Source organism: Arachis ipaensis, chromosome B9, assembly GCF_059453495.1.
Source record: "Arachis ipaensis isolate K30076 ecotype BB chromosome B9, ASM5945349v1, whole genome shotgun sequence".
Taxonomy (NCBI): domain Eukaryota; kingdom Viridiplantae; phylum Streptophyta; class Magnoliopsida; order Fabales; family Fabaceae; genus Arachis; species Arachis ipaensis.
In genome coordinates this window covers 94,691,715-94,712,193 of record NC_142444.1, presented here as the reverse complement: position 1 = coordinate 94,712,193, position 20,479 = coordinate 94,691,715, and the positions used below count along the sequence as shown (strand labels likewise).

At 36.7% G+C, this 20,479-nt stretch overlaps 1 non-coding gene across 1 annotated transcript; it reads right to left on the bottom strand.

The window, feature by feature from the left end:
- Positions 1 to 19,522: 19,522 nt before the first annotated feature.
- Positions 19,523 to 19,630, bottom strand: LOC148545520 (small nucleolar RNA R71). Its single transcript, XR_015901470.1, has one exon. It is a non-coding gene; the product is annotated as a small nucleolar RNA R71 (small nucleolar RNA).
- Positions 19,631 to 20,479: the final 849 nt, after the last annotated feature.

Sequence of the window (20,479 nt, the reverse complement as noted above, 5' to 3'; positions counted from 1 at the left end):
CATGCTTACACTATTTGTTCTTATGTATTTTTAACGGTGGAGTTTCTACACCATAGATTAAGGTGTGGAGCTCTGTTGTTCTTCATGAATTATTACAAAGTACTATTGTTTTTCTATTCAACTCAAGTCTATTTCTTCTCCAAGATATTTATTCGTTCTTCAACTTGATGAATGTGATGATCCGTGACACTCATCATCATTCTCACCTATAAACACGTGCCTGACAACCACCTCTGTTCTACTAGCAATGGCTTGAATGCATATCTCTTGGGTTTCTAATCTAGGATTGGAACCTTCGTGGTATAGGCTAGAATTATTGGCGGCCATTCCTGAGATCCGGAAAGTCTAAACCTTGTCTGTGGTATTCCGAGTAGGATCTGGGAAGGGATGACTGTGACGAGCTTCAAACTCGCGATTGTGGGGTGTGTGACAGACGCAAAAGGATCAATTGATCCTATTCCGACATGATCGAGAACCGACAGCTGATTAGCCGATGTTGTGACAGAGCATCAGGACCATTTTCACTGAGAGGACGGGATATAGCCATTGACAACGGTGATGCCCAACATAAAGCTTGCCATGGAAAGGAGTATGAATGATTGGAAGAAGGCAATAGGAAAGCAGAGGTTCAAGGGGAACAAAGCATCTTCATACGCTTATCTGAAATCCACCAATGAATTACATAAGTATCTCTATCTTTATTTTATGTTTATTTTATGTTTATTTTCATCACCTTAAACTCCATAACCATTTGAATATACCTGACTGAGATTTACAAGATGACCATAGCTTGCTTCAAGCCGACAATCTCCGTGGGATCGACCCTTACTCACGTAAGGTTTATTACTTGGACGACCCAGTGCACTTGTTGGTTAGTTGTGTAGAATTGTGACAAAGTGTGATTCACGTTTGAGAGCTCGATGTCCTTTGGCGCCATTGTTGATGATCACAATTTCGTGCACCAAGTTGTAAGTGTCTCCATGGAAGTCATTTGATCCAGAACATTGATTATGCATGTATTGCACTTGCTCTTGCTGGTGCTCCTCATAATTTTCCTCCTACTGTCCTCACACGACTGATGGTTGGTTAGTTGTGCTCACTATTGCAAGTTGCAATCCATCCATTCTCTTTGACATTATTTCAATTTGTTGTTGGAGCTGCTGGTGCATGAGTTTGTTCTGAGCTAATATAGTATCAACTCCTTCAAGCTCAAATACACCCTTCTTTGGAGCTGTTTGCCTTTCAGAGGAGTAGAAATACTCATTGTTGGCCACTATGTCTATGAGATCATGTGCCTCTTGAGCAGTTTTCATCATTTGCAAAGATCCTGCTGATGAATAATCCAAAGCTTTCCTTGAAGGTAAAGACAAGCCTTCATAGAAATTCTGCAACTCCACCCACTCACTGAACATTTCCTCTGGACACCTTCTGATTAGAGCTTTATACCTCTCCCAAGCTTCATACAATGACTCTCCTTCTTGCTGTATGAAGGTTTGCACATCAGTTTTTAGCTTGATGACTCTTTGAGGTGGATAGACTTTGGCTAGAAATTTGCTAACCAAATCATCCCAGCTGGTAATGCTCTCCTTAGGAAAGGTTTCTAACCAATGTGTGGCTTTGTCTCTCAGTGAAAATGGGAGCAACGAAAGCTTATAGATATCAGGATTGACTCCATTGGTTTTGATAGTGTCAGAGATTCTCAAAAACACAGAGAGGTGTTTGTTTGGATCCTCAGCAGCACTACCTCCATATTGACAATTGTTTTGAACCAGGGTAATCAATTGAGGCTTGAGTTCAAAGTTATTGGCATTGACATTGGGGGTTAGGATGCTACTCCCACAATGCTTTGGGTTAGGGATAGTGTAGGAAGCTAAGACTCTTCTCTGAGGCTGGCCATTGTTGTTGGCCACACCATTAGTGTGATCTGGAATGTTATCATCTATTACTTGATCTTCCTCCTCTAATTCCTCTTCACCAATAACTCCCTTCCCTCTTGCTTCTCTTCTCAATCTTCTGAGGGTTCTCTTGTCAAGGTTAAAGGATGTGGACTCACCGGCAAGTGTACCAGGTCGCATCAAGTAGTAATTACTCACAAGAGTGAGGTCGATCCCACAGGGATTGATGGATTGAGCAATTTTAGTTAAGTGGTGAATTTAGTTAAGCGAATATTTGATGATTTGAGTGATTTTGATTAACAGAAGTAAAATTTCAAGAAAGTAAAGGTTGCAGAATGTAAATTGACTGAATCTAAAGGTGCTGAATAAGTAAATTGCAGAAACTTAAAGTGCAAGAAAGTAAAAGAGCTAAAACTTAAATTACAAGAAAAGTAAATTGTAGAAACTTAAAGTGCAAGAAATGTAAATTGCTGAATCTAAATTGCTGAGAAATGTAAATTACTTGAAGAGTAAAAGGATTTGGGTATTGGGATTCAGAATTAGACTAAGAATTGCAAATTAAAGTAAATCAGAGGGCTATGAGATGCAAGAATTCAAATCTAGATCTCAGTAGCAAGAATAGAAATGGAAAATTGTTTCAAGAAACAAAACAACAAGAAAACTTTAATCAATTATGAAATTCTAAAGTGAAATTAAAGATCGAAGAAGAGCAATGAGGTTAGAAAGCAGATCTAGATCTCAATTGCTCTCTTGATCAAGCAGAAAAGAGATTGCAGAAGAAAATAAAATTGAAAACAGCAAACAAAACTTAGATCCACTTCTCAAATTCCCAAAACTATATGAAAGAAAAGCAAATATGATTCTCCGATCAGGAATCAATAGAGCTTTTCAATCTCAATTCAATTTCCAAAACCAGAAAGTAGAAGTTGTAGAAGAAAGAAAAATGCAGAAGGAAAACTCAAATCCAATTCCCAAATCCCAAATTCAAAAACAATTGCAAATTCAAAGTGAAAACTAAAAAATGAGCTAAAGGTCCTTTACAAATAAAACTTAATCCTATTTATACACTTTCTATTTTGGTCTTCAAAGTTTGGAGTGGGCTTTTCAAAGTTGGGGCCTTGAATGAAATATGGATTTGAAGAAGGATGGGTCCGGTTGGCTTTAGTTCAAGTTGGAGGCATGGGTCAGCTCCCAGGGGAGCGCTCCGTTTGGTCTTGTGAACGTTATGTTCACTTAGCCTTGTCATGTGCCAAGCCTCCTTTCCCAAAGCTCCTTGTCCATAGCGTTCACTTTTTGAACGCTACGTTCAAATTGTGGACGCTACATGATGCTGAGCCTTCCTTCCAAGGTTGAGAGGCACGAAAAACTTGGCAAAAGGGAGCGCTACGCTTGAATTTTTGAGCGTTCCTTCCTTGGCTAGCAAATTTGGTACATCTTCGAGTCTTGGCCAGCGCATGTGTGGTGCACTTTTTGCTTCCCTTGGCCAGCATCACGAAAAAGGGAAAGAAAGTGAGCGTAGCGTTCACTCCTTTGAACGCTAGCCAAGGATCTTTGTTTCCAAGCCAAAGTCCACGAGAAAGTGGGCAAAAATGGAGCGTAGCATTCACATTTCCAAATGCTACCCCTTTGTTTTGCTTTGTGCATGCCTTGCTTCTTTGCCAAGAATGTCACGAAAAAGTGAAAGAAAGGCAACGTAGCGTTCTCTTCTTTGAACGCATGTTGGTTCCTTCTTCGAGTACAACGCTTTATTGTCATGGGCCGCGCTTTATTTTCTTGGGCCATGCTTTTTTAAAGCGTGGCCTAAGGTCCAAAGCATGCTCAAACTTCAAAAGTATGCCAAAAATTCCTCCTTCCATCATTTCTTCACCTACAAGCAACCAAACAACTAATCAAAGTTCCACTAAAATCACTGATCTTTGCATCATTTATAAAATTAATTAATTCTAGCATAAAACCTATGATTTTGTGTAAAATAAATGATGTTTGATTGATTCAATATGAGCATGAAAATCTGAAGGTTGTGGTAGGCTTAGAGAAGGGGGTTGAATCTATGCCTTTCTTTTAGTTGTTGTTATGACCCTTTTTAAATAAACTTTCAATTCTAATTCTGTTTGAACTCAGCAGTAGAAATTTATGAGACAATTTATTTTTGTCTCATGAATATCAGAAAACAGAATAGTGCAGAGAAGAGAAAAGCTAACACCAGCATATATCCTGGTTCGGTTGTCTTGTGCTATGCAACCTACGCCCAGTCTCCTCCACAACAATGGAGGAATTTCCACTATAGTTAACAGTATTACATACACCAATTTCACAGGAATGACCCAATCCTTTCACACTCAAGTTCTAACCTAACTTGACATTGGCTATGCTAATAGCTAACTATTCACTTTTAGTGCTAACCCAACTAAGAAAGGGATACCTCACAGGTACAAGATACAAGACATAGACATACCTAAAGAAATCAGAAAATAACTCTAGGCTTTTCTCTCAAGTGTTTCACTCAGCCTTTTTTCATTCATGGCTTTTACTTGAGTATCCTCACAATGCCTTTTCTCACAAGAAATTACAGAAATATAAACATTGAAAAGTACATTACAATCAGTAAAACATGAAGGAGATTGATTTCATCAACAGCCTCTGTGCTATGCGAAAAACCAGATTAGCAAGCCTCTAATTTAGTTTTCATACTGGCAGAATGCACCTTTGATTAGGTTACACTGTCTAGTTAGTTGAACTTCTTCAAAGAGCTCTCTCAGAACAAAACCTCTATTCACTGGTTTTCTCTCCTTAGTTTTGAATGAGCACAAAGTCTTCTTTTATCTCCTTGCATGTTGCTGGGTTCTTCTTCCAAGGTCAACACCTTGAGCCTTGAGCTTCACCAACCCACAGATACACTTTTTCTCCTTAATCCCCAGAGTAGAAATTCTCCTTCTGACTTTTTTATCTTGACCGAAAGCCATATTGCAGCAACCATAGAAATCTTCCCATGATCAATTTGATCTTAGCCATTAAAAACCAACTTGGTCCCCAAGTCATGTTTAAGACCGTGGATACACAGCAGAGAAGAACAGAAACCATCTTTCCTTTGTATCTCATTTCAGATAGAGCAGAGAGTTGGGAAGAAGAGAAAAAGATCTGATGCATGCAAGAGGAAATGGGTTACCTTTAACCTAAGCTTGATTTGGTTTGGATTTCCTGATTAGACTTCTGTGTTTCAAGCTTAATCCTTCTCTCTCTTGCTTCTTTGGTGACTAGCTTAGGGAAGACGCTCTTTCTCTCTTTCTCACTTTTCTGATTTTCTGATTTGACTGAGACAGAGAAGAAAGGAACGTTGATTTGCTGAAAGCAAGTGAGAGGGAATTGAAATTCAATTCGGGCTTAGATCGGGTAGTGATATGCTTGGCCCGTTTTGATTTCTTTGGCTTCCTTCTTTGCTTTTCCTTGGGCTCTTAATTTTGCTTTCAGCCCACCATCCTTGCTGATTGCTTTTCATTCTATTTGGGCTATTGAATTTTGGCCTGCAACAATAAACAATTAGTAATAAGTAATTATAATTAATCAACACTAATTATTTATTTTGCCCAAAAATAACGTTTGTCGTCACTAATTAATTTCGTTAATTTCTTAACTCAACAATCTCCCCCTTGATAACAAACATGATTTGAGCAATGATAAAAAAGGAAATAAGTTTGAGTAAGGTTTAGAAACTCCCTTTGATTTTTGTCATTTGGTTTTATGTTACTCCCCCTTTCCTTTTTAGGATTAGCTCCCCCTGGATTTGTGCTTTCCTCTTTGTTCCTGTTTTTCATTATTCTTAAAGAGAGCACAATAAAGAGCTACATACATTTATCTTGGCTAAGGGACATCAAATAAGCAACATCACATAATCAGCCTAATATCAAGCTAATATCATCAGCAAAAGGATTCAGCATGTGAAATCAAGTTTTAATGCAGCAATTGGACAAAAATCCCAAAAGAAGTACTAGTAGCTACAGCATTGCTAAAAAAATTCCTAGGACACATTTACCATCCTATTATCCTAGTGCTATTACTCCCCCTTTTGTCATCAAGGGCAGATAATAAGCATGATCAACAAAAACATCAATACAAATTCTGCAAGAAAAAAGGTTAGATAGCAGTCCAAAGGTCTAACCAAACTAACAAAAGTGTAGCAGTATTTAGAGTTATTACAGTCATCCAAGATAAAAACAGTTCAATAGTAACAAAATAAATAGAATTCATGAGACAAAAAGAGAGCAGCAGCAGCAGTTTTCATGAGACAAATCTTCGGCATTAGAACCATTTCCCTCCGAATCAGCTTCCTCTTCAATATCAGTGGAAGGGTCTTCATCCTTTTGAAGGTTATCAATGAAGGTCATGAACACAGCCACTCTATCCCTTGATTTCTTTAGGAAATTCTCATGCTTGCTAGCTAATTTCCTTTGCTCTTTGCTCATCGCAATCATGTGATTTGATTGGGAAACGAACTCCTGAACAACATCTTTTACCACATTCAGCAAAGCAGATTTCTTTCCAGTAGAGATGGATGTACTCTCAGTGGAGAGAGAAGGAGAATCCTCAGGAACAAAGTCATCATCTTCATCATCTAAGACCACCCTTTCAGATCGAGTAGGTCCTTTGTTCTGTTTCACTGAACCACCCCCTTTGAAGTATGAATGTCTATTTTCATAGTCCTCATTGGTCAAGTCAACACCAAAATACTAAAATATACAAGTTAGAAACATGCCATAAGGAAGTGCTTTGTCCTTTTCACTCCTAATAGAGTCAAACATATATCTAACCATCAAGTATGCAAATGAAATTTCAGTTTTGGTGAGAAGGGCATATAAAACAAGAGTATCAGTGTAGGAAACCCTTTGATATGAGCCGCTTTGAGGCAGAATAATGTGGTTGACCATTCGGTGCAACTGAGCACGCTCATATCCTAGGGCTTTGTAAGTAGGTGTAATACCATCAATTAAAGAAACATGTTCACAAATGTGAGCCAATGCATCATGATAAGAAATTCCAACTCCTTCATCCCACTTAACCAAAGTGTAAGCACAAGGCCCAACATCAGTATACTTCAAGGCATCACTGATAGTTTCATTGTTTAAAGCTATGTCTCGGCCCTTTACATATGAATGAGCAGTGCCTTCATGATAGGTCATGTTTGCATAAAATTCTTTTACCAATAAGGGATAAACAGGCTTTTTGATGTCAAAAAGATGATTCCAGTCCAGAAAAATCAAGTTATCAACAAATGGAAAACCTTTTCTTTTCAAAGATGGCAGATCAGTGAGAAAAGATGGACATAGAGTATGATACTTGATAACCCCATCATAAAAGTCATTATTCATGGCAGATTTGAATCTATAGGGGTTATAGTTCGAGTGAGAGGTCAAAAAGTGAGCTTTGTGATCAAAAGGTCCAATGTCTGGTTCTTTAACATTTTTGAGAGGAACTCGAGTGTTACCTCGTTGAGAGAGCACAGGAACCGACCTGGATTTGGGTTGTGTTGGTTCAGAACAGGTTTTTCAGCCTCCGGATGTTTGCCCTTGGAGGAGCTAGGCTTCACAGAACCAGGTTTTGAGGAGCCTGGCTTGGAAGGTGTGACCTTCGGTGGTGGTGTCGGCTTGGCAGGGACAGGGTACCTTGGCGTGGTCTTGGTTTGTGCCTTGGGAGTAGTGCAAGGAGGAGAGGTAGGAGGAGAAGGAGATGGAGTAAAGGTCTGGTCTTGAGAGCGAGTGGAAGGCTTTGTGGGAAGCTTGTACACTTTTTCACGAGGAGGCCTTTTAGCAATGGTTTTCTTCCTCATTTGGTTAGTTTCAGTCTTTTGAAGGAAGATAAGCAGTAAAGTGAGTGGGAAGAAATCGAAGAGTTGGAGGAGAAGTTATGGAGGGAAGAGAGGGAGTGTTGTTAACCGTACCCAAAAGAAAGTTTCTCAAACCATGCAACTGCATTATCTATTGAAAAGACTTGAAAAGACATGACCTCATTCAAGAAAGATTTTATTTGATTTTTAAAATAAAACAGGAAATTAATTTTAAATTTTGAAAGACAACAAAAATAAACTGAAACACTTTTTGGACCAAAACAAAAAAAATTAAATTAATTCGAAAACCTTTTGGGCCACAAAACATTAAATGAAAACCCTTATAGAAGATTTAAACACACAAGTCATCACAAAATCAAGCAAACAAACATGTAACATTTATAATGGGCCCAGATGTGGTTTGAATTAAGGAAACACATTGGACCACTCATGATCTAATTTTGAGATTGGCCCAGATTAACTTCCACATTAAACAAGCCCATAACACATTGGTTTGAATGGAAACGTTCATCACCTGCCCAGAATTGTCTCATACCTGTTTATGAGACAAAAAAATGCTCCAGCAAATACATCAGCATTTTTCAAATAAAGAATCATAACTCAAAATTCCTAGACAAGTCCTAAGCATGCAGAATCTATCCTCAGCTAATGGTTTTGTGAAAATATCTGCTAATTGTTCCTCTAATTTAACAAATTGAATACTAATATTCCCCTTTTGGACATGTTCTCTTATTGAGTGAAATTTTACTTCTATATGCTTAGTCCTAGAGTGAAAAACTGGATTTTTAGAAATATTAATGGCACTCATATTATCACAAATCAAGGGAATATTTTCAGCATTTAATTTGTAATCTGCAAGCTGTGTTTTTAACCATAAAAGCTGAGAACAACAAGAAGAAGCAGCTATATGCTCAGCTTCTGCAGTGGATAAGGCCACTGTTGGTTGCTTCTTACTTGACCAAACATTTAAGGACTTTCCAAGGAAGCAACATAAACCTAAAGTGCTCCTTCTATTAACTCTATCACCAGCAAAATCTGCATCATAATAACCAACTGCAAAAAAATCATCAATCTTAGGATACCAAAGACCGAAATTGGATGTGCCATGAACATATCTAATGATCCTTTTAATTGCAGAAAGATGTGACTCTTTTGGTTTGGATTGGAACCTAGAACACAATCCAACACTTTGCACAATGTCGGGTCTAGAGGAAGTTAAGTACATAAGAGAACCAATCATTCCTCTATACCTAGTCTCATCAACATCTTTCTTAGTTTCTCCCTTATCTAATTTAGAATTCATATGTATGGGAGTTCCTATGGGTTTGGCATTTTTCATACCAAATTTCTTAACTAATTCCTTGGCATACTTCTCTTGGTGAATGAAAATACCATTTTCAGTTTGTTTAATTTACAGCCCAAGGAAAAAAATTAAGTTCACCCATCATACTCATGTCAAATTCACTTGTCATGAGCTTTCCAAATTCAGAACAAAGGGATTCATTTGCTGATCCAAAAATAACATCATCAACATATATTTGAACTAAAATGAAGGAATCATTAGGATTCTTGATAAATAGAGTTGTGTCAGTGGTGCGTCTTTGAAAACCATTTTTCAAAAGAAAAGAGCTAAGTCTCTCATACCAAGCTATAGGAGCTTGTCTTAAACCATAGAGAGCTTTAGATAATTTGAAAACATGATTAGAATGCTCTTTATTAAAACCAGGAGGCTGCTCCACATACATCTCTCTATCTATCACACCATTCAAAAATGCACATTTCACATCCATTTGATATAATTTAAAACCACAAAATGCAGCATAAGCTAAGAGAAGTCTTATGGCTTCCATTCGGGCAACAGTGGCAAAGGATTCATCAAAGTCTATTCCTTCTTCTTGGTCATATCCTTGTGCTACTAGCCTTGCCTTGTTTCTTACAATGCTACCATCTTCTCCCTACTTGTTCCAAAATATACACTTGGTGCTGGTCACTTTCTTTTCACTTGGCCTTGGAACCAAAGTCCATACTTGATTCTTTTCAAACTCAAGAAGCTCATCCTTCATAGCTTTGACCCAAGAGGGGTCACTAAGTGCTTCCTTGATGTTTTGAGGCTCTATTTGTGAAAGAAGGGCAATGTTTGATCCTTCATTTGCCTTTCTAGTGGAAGACCTTGTTTTCACTCCATGAGAGACGTCCTCAATGACAAATTCCTCAGGGTAATTCTTCAAGAATCTCCATTCAGGAGGTCTGGTGGACTTGGAGGCAGATTCAGTTACCAGGGGATTCTGGGTGCTGCTAGCTTCAGGGTTTCCTTCAGATTCGTGAGACAAAATGGAATTGTCTCTTAAATTTTCAGCAACAGCATTTTCTGGTTCAGCTTGAATAGAATTTCCATTCTCTTGATTTTGCACAGGTTCAACTTCCTTTTGAGCTTGATTTCCTGCATCACAATCTTCCAAAATGCTTTGTACCAAGTTAGTATCACAAAATGTAACATGTATGGACTCCTCAATAATTCTAGTATCTTGATGATAAACCCTATATGCTTTACTAGTTGTGGAATATCCTACAAACAAACACTCATAAGCCTTTGGATAAAAAATTACCCAAATTTTCTTTGTTATTTAAAATAAAACATTTGCATCCAAAGATGTGTAAGTAATATAAATTTGGTGGGTAGCCTTTCCAAAGTTCATAAGGGGTTTTTTTCAAAAATTTCCTTATGATTGTTCTATTCAAAATGTGGCAAGCCGTGTTAACCGCTTCAGCCCAAAGGAATTTTGGAACATTACTCTCACAAAGCATAGCTCTTGTCATCTCTTGTATGCTTCTATTTCTTCTTTCCACAACACCATTTTGTTGTGGTGTTCTTAGACAAGAGAAGTTGTGAGATATTCCAGATTCCTCACAAAATGATTCAAACAAATTATTTTCAAATTCAGTTCCATGATCGCTTCTTATAGAAGATATTTTTAAATCCTTTTCATTTTGAATTTTCTTGCAAGAAGGTTCAAAGGCCGAAAAGGCTTTATTTTTGTGTGAAAGAAATAAAACCCAACCAAACCTAGTATAGTCATCCACAATTACTAAACCATAATGTTTACCACCTAGGCTTTGAGTTCGTGTTGGACCAAATAAATCAATGTGTAGCAACTCAAGTGGTCTTTTAGTCGAGATGTCTTCCTTTGATTTAAAAGAACTTTTTGTTTGTTTTCCCATTTGGCAAGCATCACAAGTGATGTCTTTGTCAAACTTTATCAAAGGAAGGCCTCTTACTAATTCTTTCTTTACAAGTTTGTTTATTTGAAACATACTTGCATGGCCCAATCTCTTGTGCCATAACTTTAACGACCCAATTTTCAGTACACCTAGGACATACCAGAAATTGAGTGCTACCAATTTGTCATCCTAATTATTATCTATTATTTATTATATGAGCCTGATTCGTTGTTAAAAGCGTACTTAGTTAGCGAGGTACTTTTTTTTTTGAAAACATTTGGATTAATAGACGGAATCATTCATAATCAACTCACAGCTGATAACAGATAAAATAGTTATAAGCAACCACACATAAATACATCACAAGTAGCTAGCAACATTCAGTTATCCAACCTTTATTAGAGTATAGACCTTTAGTTAGAACACCCCTTGGTATAGCTAGATAATAACTATATACATATACATACATACAACATCCCAGGTCCTGACCTATTCAAGAGGTCCCTAAGCTGGCACCTAGGCTAGCCTAGACTCTATACTCACCTAGTCCCTCTAAACTACTAAAGTGAGGGAAAGTACGTTCTAAGTCTTCACAACTCAAGTCAGGTGGAACGTCATCAAAAGATAGAACATCATCTGCTACTCCTCTGCACGATCAGACTTTTCCACAGGACGTCTCTCTGGTAGCCATGAAGTATCCACAAAATAGGAATCTCGTACACAGGATTTAGGTTAAAGTGCGCATACGAAGGGGTGCAGACATTGGCTAGTCTCACAGTATTTACATATAATCAGAGAACGATATTCACCCTAGACTCAGAAGACTATCTAGAGCAGAAACCTCGTCTTGCGAACGGTCATCAGCGAACTATGGTAAGGTACTCTTACTTTCATCTGAAGGGGGAAGGGAGAGAGAAGGGGTAAGAACTAGGGAGTTCTTAGTAGGGTCGGGGTTATTAGTTACGTTCATTAATTCTATGTTGTTTAGCAGACTATTAACAAAATACAAGGAAGCAATAATTAGAAAACACAGATAAGTAGAGAAGATAGAGAAAACAGATAGCAGAACACAAACAGAAGAATACAAGAAAATATCACAAGCGCAGAGAATGGAATACAAACAAGGAAAGCATACATTCATACCACAAACATAACAAAGGAAATGTGCAACCAAGTATGATGCATGTCTAGCCCTAGTGCAGGTAATGAGCTCATCTGTCGGTTACTAACCCGCTCCCGACGTTATCCAGCAACCTCTGTCTGGATAAGGCTTTCATATTGGCTATACCCCTGTGTACAGGAAATAACCCCTCTGCCACCACAGGGTCCACTGCACGCAGGAAATAACACATCTGCCACTGCAGGGATGTACGCCGACACACCTTCTGTATACAGGAAATAACCCCTCTGCCACTACAGAAATGGAACAGGTGGTCACGGTACTTCTGTAGCAGGAAATAACCCCTCTGTCTTACAGAAATAAAATATGGATCTGTACCGTAGGAAAGCGTTCTCAGTGATCACACCATTATCTATCTGACTGCCTCACTGCAGCAGATGATCATACAAGTATATCTGGAGTTGCCTTAACGTAACAAATGAATAAACACATCTCTTGGGTTGCCTCAAGCAACAAATCATCACATAATCATTCTCATTATCATCATTCATCATCATTCTCATTATTCATCATCATTATCACATCCTTATGCAGTACCTCTTTCTTTCTCTGTTCAATCATACTGTACAAACTTTACATCTTTCACTTTTACAACATCTTAATTCAAACCATTTCTTTTTATCACATTACTCTTTTCTCTTTGTCTTTTTACTTTTCTCTGATTACTCTTTTCTCTGTATCCCTTTACTCTGCTCTGGTTACTCTGTTCTCTGTGTTTCTTTACTCTGCTCTGATTTTTCTGTTTAACGTATGTATTTAAAGCTTATGTAGATTTCGGTATGAATAGTTAGTCTGTCCCAAGTATAGGTTCATTAAGTCTATACTGAAATAGTTTAACTTTTCATATAATACCTAACCCTATTCGCAATTCCAGGACTAACTATGTTGCCCTAGTTCGTTCACTAGTCTTTGTCTATTTTTCTGTCATTAAAACTTTACAGACTTTTTCTTCGATTTTTATCTTTTCTTCAACTTTTCATCTTTTATTTATCTTTGCCTCACTAATATGTTTTTACCACTCCCTAAGTGTTTTATGAAGGTAATTATGAGATTCTGCGCTTAAAGTTGTCTTTCTAAAGCTTTTACAGAAAACTGCCTTTTCCGCATTATTTTATTATTTTTATTAAAATATTATTTTTAATTAAAAATTATTATTTAATATTTTATTATTTTTTTTATTATTTTATCATTAAATTTTCGAAAATTAACTTACTTTTACTTTTAACCTTTAAAATTCACTTTTTACCACCCGTAAATTTTTAATATTTCTACGTTTACCACCCTAACTTTCAGAAATTACTAAATAACCCCCCAAACACCAAATTAATTACTTCCTTGCCCTTTTATGAATCAAAAAGGTGTTCTTCATTGTTCTTCATCACACTCAAAGTGTTCTTCATGTTCTTCATAAATTCTTCAGATTCTTTCTCTATTTTTACCCGTTTTTCAGTCTTTTCAGCAACCGATTTTTACTATAATTCAAAATAAATTAGCAGCCACTAAAATATCATCTTTTCTACATAATTTCAACACAAATTTAACCTCAATTTAAGCTTAGGATTTCGTTTTTCCAGCTGCCCAAGAACATGAACTTTAAAGCTTGAATTTCATTAAATTTCATCAAACTTTCACCAAATTTTCACCAAGAATCAATAATATATGCAACCAATTTTTAGCACAGCCAAATCATACAACATTCACACATCTCAAACACAAATATTCAAGATTAATTTCGTGACACCCTACCTGGTTTTGCTGCTCCTAATTCGGTTAAACTTTCAGGTGGTCCTTAAGCACTTTTTCCTCCTAAATCACATCAAGAACAACTTTAAATCCAAAAACTCTCAACTGACCAAATCTCACTAAGTATGTTAGGAAGAGATATCTCACCTTAGACTTGCTGGAAATTTACATTTCTTGGCCCTCAAGTCAAGTTAAGTATGATTCCTAAGGAAGAACATCAAGAAAACACATATTTTGCATGGTTTTCCTTGAAAACCGAATTGAAATGGGAGGGAGACAGCCAGCTCACCTTATTTCCATCCTTGATAAATTTCATGGTTATGTAGAGGAAGAAGAGAGGATCATTTTGGTGAAATCGGAGTTTTGATTTGAGCTTTAGTTCAGAAGAAATCAAGCTTTGAAGATTAAGTGTTCATGAAAGTTTCTCTCTTTTCTCTCTTGTTATTTTCGGCCAAAATGATGAAATGAGACAGCCTTGGAGGTCTTGGGGGTGTAAGGTGAGTTGTGATTGGTTGGCTTGGAGGTGGATTAAAATAATATTAAAATATCTCTGGTGTACAACTACTAAAACTAGGTGTATCGGAACACTCGTAAAAACATCTCTAAAAATTATTTTTTGAGCTACTAGCATAAATGACACTAGTAACATATTTATTATAAGAATAGTACATGTATAATGAGGCCTTAGCATTGCTAAATTCATCAGAGAGTGTTGGTGCTAAGCTGCACCAGTAAACCGTAAACCCGGTTAAACCGATTTTCTGTTTTTAACTAAAAGTGACCAGGTAACCTTATAATATTATTCAAGAAGCTTCTAATACTAATATAATGATAATATCATCCTATTATCTCTCTTCTCTCATAAATCAAGTCCAGTTCGTCAAACTGAGACTATTTACAAAAAACCAAATCAAAACTTCTAACCGATACGGTTCAAAAACCAGGTTCTTCGTGACCGCGTTATCGAGCTTGTCTCGGAAAAGGTTCTAACTTAAAGATGACATAATGAAAATGAGGATTGAGATACTTAATGATATATCAAAGTTTTTCCCCTTACTGATCTTCCGGAGAAATCCGTACTTTCAGAAAAGATTTCGCGTTCTCGAAAACCGGGGTTGTTACAATAACCACTTTTCAGATTCTTTAGAGTGAAGACAAGCTACATTTTGATCCTTTAGTTCATCAAGAGTAAGTCCATACATATTATTAAAATGCTTGGCAACAAACATCACTTCATTTGTCTTTTCATTAATAACACAGCATTCAAATCTTTTGAAAGTCACTAAATATCCTAAATCACACAGCTGACTTATACTCAAAAGATTGTGCTTCAAACCACATACCAAAAGTACATCATCAATGAAAGTAGATTGCTCATTACCCACTTTTCCAACAGCAATGATTTTACCTTTACCATCATCTCCAAAGGTCACAAAATCTCCATCATACTTATTTAGTTTGATGAAGTAAGTTGACCTTCCAGTCATGTGCCTTGAACATCCACTATCCATGTACCTGATGAGCGGATAATTTATACGCTTTTTGACATTGTTTTTAGTATATTTTTAGTAGGATCTAGTTACTTTTAGGGATGTTTTCACTAGTTTTTATGTTAAATTCACATTTCTGGACTTTACTATGAGTTTGTGTGTTTTTCTGTGATTTCAGGTATTTTCTGGTTGAAATTGAGGGACTTGAGCAAAAATCAGATTCAGAAGTTGAAGAAGGACTGCTGATGTTGTTGGATTCTGACCTCCCTACACTCAAAGTGGATTTTCTGGAGCTACAGAACTCGAAATGGCGCACTTCCAATTGCGTTGGAAAGTCGACATCTACGGCTTTCCAGCAATGTATAATAGTCCATACTTTGCCCAATTTTAGATGACGCAAACTGGCGTTCAACGCCAGCTCTCTGCCCAATTCTGGCGTCCAGCGCCAGAAACAAGTTGCAAAGTGGAGTTCAACGCCCAAAATGGCACAAAAGCTGGCGTTCAACTCCAGGAATAACCTCTGCACGTGTAACATTCAAGCTCAGCCCAAGCACACACCAAGTGGGCCCCGGAAGTGAATTTATGCATCAATTACTTACTTCTGTAAACCCTAGTGGCTAGTTTATTATAAATATGACTTTTTACTATTGTATTAGACATCTTTGGACGCCTGGTTCTTAGATCAGAGGGGCTGGCCATTCGGCCATGCCTGGACCTTTCACTTATGTATTTTTAACGGTAGAGTTTCTACACTCCATAGATTAAGGTGTGGAGCTCTGCTGTTCCTCAAAGATTAATGCAAAGTACTACTGTTTTCTATTCAATTCACTTGTTCCGCTTCTAAGATATTCATTTGCACTTCAACCTGAATGTGATGAACGTGACAATTATCATCATTCCCTATGAACGCGTGCCTGACAACCACTTCCGTTCTACATTAGATTGAATGAGTATCTCTTAGATCTCTTAATCAGAATCTTCGTGGTATAAGCTAGATTGATGGCGGCATTCATGAGAGTCCGAAAAGTCTAAACCTTGTCCGTGGTATTCCGAGTAGGACTCTGGGATTGAATGACGGTGACGAACTCAAAACTCGTGAGTGTTGGGTGTAGTGACAGACACAAAAGGATAGTAAATCTTATTCTAGTATGATTGAGAACCTCCAAGATGATTAGCCATGCAGTGACAGCGCATCAGACCATTTTCACAGAGAGGAATAGGATGCAACCAACGACAAGGGTGATGCCTCCAAACGATTAGCCGTGCTGTGACAGAGCATTTGGACCATTTTCCCGAGAGAGATCGAAAGTAGCCATTGGCACCGGTGACATCCTTACATAAAGCCAACCATAGAAAGGAGTAAGATGGATTGGATGAAGACAGCAGGAAAGCAGAGGTTCAGAGGAACGAAAGCATCTCTACACGCTTATCTGAAATTCTCACCAATGATTTACATAAGTATTTCTATCCTTATTTTATTAATTATTTTCGAAAATCCCATTACTATTTTATATCCGCCTGACTGAGAATTACAAGGTGACCATAGCTTGCTTCATACCAACAATCTCCGTGGGATTCGACCCTTACTCACGTAAGGTATTACTTGGACGACCCAGTGCACTTGCTGGTTAGTTGTGCGAAGTTGTGAACCATGGTATTGGCATCGTGTTTTTGGTGCCATTGCCAGGGAAAGAAAGAGCAATGAATTTTACATAAAAAAAGTGTAATCACAATTTCGTCCACCAAGTTTTTGGCGCCGTTGCCGAGGATTGTTCGAGTTTGGACAACTGACAGTTCATCTTGTTGCTCAGATTAGGTAATTTTCTTTTTATTTTGTTTTCAAAAAGTTTTCAAAAATTTTTCAAAAATATTTTCTTCTTTTTCGTTTTTTTTTCAAAAAAAAAAATAATAAAAATATTTTCAAAAATATATTTTTCTTCAGAATTTTTAAGAATGAATTCTAGTGTTTCATGAAGCATGTGAAGCCTGGCTGGCTGTAAAGCCATGTCTAAATTCATTTGGACTGAGGCTTCCAATTTATTATCAAGAGCAAGTTAGTTGGTGCTAATCCACCTACTGCTGTTCATGATCTACCTGTTACATGCTAAAGCTTGGCTGGCTATTAAGCCATGCCTGACCCTTTGATTGGAGCTTTAGACTAAAGAGCATAAGATCCCTGGAATTCATATTAAAAATTTTGAAATTCTTATTTTTGTTTTTCAAATAATTTTCGAAAAAATACAAAAAAATTAGAAAATCATAAAAATCAAAAATATTTTTTGTGTTTCTTGTTTGAGTCTTGAGTCATGTTATAAGTTTGGTGTCAATTGCATGTGCATCTTGCATTTTTCGAAAATAATCATGCATTCATAGTGTTCTTCATGATCTTCAAGTTGTTCTTGGTAAGTCTTCTTGTTTGATCTTTGCATTTGCATGTTTTGTGTCTTTTCTTGTTTTTCATATGCATTCCTGAATTCTTTATGTCTAAGCATTAAAGAATTCTAAGTTTGGTGTCTTGCATGTTTTCTTTGCATTAAAAATTTTTCAAAAATGTGTTCTTGATGTTCATCATGATCTTCATAGTGTTCTTGGTGTTCATCTTGACATTCATAGCATTCTTGCATGCATTCATTGTTTTGATCCATAACTTTCATGCATTGCATCATTTTTCTTGTTTTTCTCTCTCATCATAAAAATTCAAAAATCAAAAAAATATCTTTCCCTTTTTTCTCTCTTAAAATTTTGAAAATTAGATTTGACTTTTTAAAAAATTTTTAAAATTTAGTTGTTTTTATGAGTCAAATCAAATTTTCAATTTAAAAATCTTATCTTTTTCAAAATCTTTTTCAAAAATCAAAACTTTTTCATTTTTCTTAGTTATTTTCGAAAAATTTCAAAAATATTTTTCAAAATCTTTTTCTTAAATTTACATCATAATTTTCGAAAATAACAATAACAATTAATGTTTTGATTAAAAAATTTCAAGTTTGTTACTTGCTTGTTAAGAAAGATTCAAACTTTGAGTTCTAAAATCATATCTTGTGATTTCTTGTGAATCAAGTCATTAATTGTGATTTTTAAATTAAATCTTTTTCAAAAACTAATTTCAATCATATCTTTTCAAAAATATCTTCTTATGTTACCTCTTTCAAAAATTTGATTTCAAAATATCTTTTCTAACTTCTTATCTTCTTATCTTTTCAAAATTGATTTTCAAATTTGTTTCAACTAACTAACTAACTTTTTGTTTGTTTCTTATCTTTTTCAAAACTACCTAACTAACTCTCTCTCTCTCTAATTTTCGAAAATATCTCCCTCTTTTTCAAAATTTCTTTTTAATTAACTAATTATTTCAAATTTTAAATCTTAATTTTCGAAAATTACTAACATTTTTCAAAAAAACCATTTTCGAAAATCACTAACTCTTTTTCAAAAATTATTTTCGAAATTCTTTCTTTCTCATCTCCTTTTATTTATTTATTCATCTACTAACATCTCTTCCTCACATTACTCACCAAATTCGAACTTCCTATTCCTTTTCTTCTTCTACTAACAATAAGGAACCTCTTTACTGTGACATAGAGGATTCCTCTTCTTTTATTTTTCTCTTCTCTTTCTTATGAGCAAGGACAAAGAAAAAGGCATTCTTGTTGAAGCTGATCCAGAACTTGAAAGGACTCTGAAGAGAAAACTAAGAGAAGCTAAATTACAACAATCCAGAGATAACCTTATTGAAAATTTTGAACAAGTAAAAGAGATGGCAGCCGAACCCAACAACAATAATGCAAGGAGGATGCTTGGTGACTTTACTGCACCTAATTTCAATTTACATGGAAGAAGCATCTCCATTCCTGCCATTGGAGCAAACAACTTTGAGCTGAAACCTCAGCTAGTTTCTCTGATGCAGCAGAACTGCAAGTTTCATGGACTTCCATCTAAAGATCCTTTTCAGTTCTTAACTGAATTCTTGCAGATATGTGATACTGTTAAGACCAATGGAGTAGATCCTGAAGTCTACAGGCTCATGCTTTTCCCTTTTGCTGTAAGAGACAGAGCTAGAATGTGGTTGGACTCTCAACCCAGAGATAGCCTGAACTCTTGGGATAAGCTGGTCACGGCTTTCTTAGCCAAGTTCTTTCCTCCTCAAAAGCTGAGCAAGCTTAGAGTGGATGTTCAAACCTTCAAACAAAAAGAAGGTGAATCCCTCTATGAAGCTTGGGAAAGATACAAGCAGCTGACCAAAAAGTGTCCTTCTGACATGCTTTCAGAATGGACCAACCTGGATATATTCTATGATGGTTTATCTGAGCTATCAAAGATGTCATTGGACACTTCTGTAGGTGGATCCATTCACCTAAAGAAAACGCCTGCAGAAGCTCAAGAACTCATTGACATGGTTGCTAATAACCAATTCATGTACACTTCTGAGAGGAATCCTGTGAGTAATGGGACGCCTATGAAGAAGGGAGTTCTTGAAATTGATACTTTGAATGCCATATTGGCTCAGAACAAAATATTGACTCAGCAAGTCAATATGATTTCTCAGAGTCTGAATGGAATGCAAGCTGCATCCAACAGTACTCAAGAGGTATCTTCTAAAGAAGAAGCTTATGATCCTGAGAACCCTGCAATAGCAGCGGTGAATTACTTAGGTGAACCTTATGGAAACACCTATAATCCATCATGGAGAAATCATCCAAATCTCTCATGGAAGGATCAACAAAAGCCTCAACAAGGCTTTAATAATGGTGGAAGATACAGGTTTAACAATAGTAAACCTTTTCCATCATCCACTCAGCAACAGACAGAGAACTCTGGACAAAATACCTCTAATTTAGCAAACTTAGTTTCTGATCTGTCCAAGGCCACTGTTAATTTCATGAATGAAACAAGGTCTTCCATTAGAAATTTGGAAGCACAAGTGGGCCAGCTGAGTAAAAGTATCACTGAAATCCCTCCTAGTACTCTCCCAAGCAATACAGAAGAGAATCCAAAAGGAGAGTGCAAGGCCATTGATATAAGCACCATGGCCGAACCTATAAGGGAAGGAGAGGACGTGAATCCCAAGGAGGAAGACCTCCTGGGACGTCCAGTGATCAATAAGGAGCTTCCC